Source organism: Fukomys damarensis, unplaced genomic scaffold (genome assembly GCF_012274545.1).
Source record: "Fukomys damarensis isolate Sample0158 unplaced genomic scaffold, DMR_v1.0_HiC HiC_scaffold_14, whole genome shotgun sequence".
Lineage (NCBI taxonomy): Eukaryota > Metazoa > Chordata > Mammalia > Rodentia > Bathyergidae > Fukomys > Fukomys damarensis.
Genome location: NW_022900926.1, coordinates 1313459 through 1315230, shown reverse-complemented (window position 1 = coordinate 1315230; position 1772 = coordinate 1313459).

The following is a 1772-nucleotide window of genomic DNA, read 5'->3' as shown; positions in this document are numbered from 1 at the left end:
CAGAACTAGGGAAAACAATCCAAATATTCATTTGAAACCTGAAGAAACTTAGAATAGCAAAAGCAATTCTAGGCAACAACATGATGGGGTTTCACAAACCCCAACTTTATAACTATACTACAAAGTCACTGTGATAAAAACAGCATGGTACTGGCAAAGAAACAGACCTGAGGATCCATGGACTAGGTTAGAAGTTTTAGATACAACTCCAGACACACTAAACCACCACATCTTTAACAAAGGAGCCATCACCTTTGCTGGAGGAAAGAGTCTCTTTAATAAATGGTGTTGGAAAAACTGAATTTCAACCTGTCAAAAATTAAAAGTAGCCCCTAAACTATGCACTAAACTAAAATCCAAGTGGATTAAAGATCTAAATATTAAAACAGAAACACTAAACTTGCTGGAAGATAAGTTAGGTAGAACTCTTGAAGACATTGGCATAGGAAAAGACTTTATGAACAAATCCTCAGTAGCATAGAAACTAGCACAAAGAATTAACAACTGGGATCTCATCTTATTAAAAAGCTTCTGCATTGCAAGAGAAACCTCCAACAGAGCTGAGACAACCTACAATGTAGGAGAAAATTTTTACCAGCTGCTCCTCAGACAAAGGACTATCAAAGGACTACTACTGAGAATATACAAAGAACTTTAAAAAATCAGACCCCCCAAATTTAAAGATCCAATTTGAAAGTGGGCATCTGAAATGAAAAGATATTTCTCAAAGAAGTAAAAGCAGCAAACAAACATATGAAAAAATGTTCCACATCACTGGTCATCTAGGAGATACAGATGAAAACAACACTGAGATTCTATCCCACCCCATTAAGAATGGCTGCTATCAAGAAATCAACCAATGACAAATGCTGGCGGGGTTGTGGGGGAAAGAAACCCTTCTCCATTGTTGGTGGGAGTGCAGACTGGTGCAGCCACTGTGGAAATCAATATGGAGATACCTCAAAGAACTAGGATTGGAGGTCCCATTTAACCCACCTATTTCCCTACTGGTTATCTTCCCAAAAGAATTGAAAGAATCACAACAGTGATATGTGCTCACCCATGTTTTTAGCAGCACAGCTTGTAATAGCTAAAACTGGGAAACAGCCCAGTTGCACATGGACTGGAGGCTGGATATGTGGCTTAAAAAAAAAAAGATAACAAAGTACTACTCAGCCATAAACAATGAGAAACTAGAGATATTTGTGGCTAAATGGATGCACATTGTGGCCATACTCAAGTGAAATAAATAGGACACACATGTGTAAATACTGAATAGTTTCTTTGGGGCGGGAAACTGAAAGTGTAAATAAGGATCAAAATGTATGAATGATATTGTGAAATAGGAAGAAAAGGCCTAAAGGAATTAGGGGAAATGGGAGGGGTAGGGGAAAGGAAAGAACGGAAAGGAAAAATATGAGAAAAGGAAAAACTGGAAACAAAGTCTTTGTAAATAGGGGAAGGTGGAGGGGGTGAGGGAGGGCTGGGGAATGGGGAAAAAAATAACCAAGATACATCATATAAAGGTACAAGTTTCCAATGAGGAAGGTTAGCTTATTGTATGCCTAAAATGTACCAGTAAACGTAATGGAAAAATAAACACAACACAGTGCGCACTGTCTGCCCTGTCGGGCACGGCTCCTGCCCTCCCAGCGCCTGGCCCAGGGGAAGCAGCGCTTCCGGTGCTGAGTGGTCTGCCAGCTTGGCTCCTTGCACCTCGGTCCCGAGGCCGGCCGAGCACCGCGGGCTACCTCGCCTTGAGGCAGCCGAGA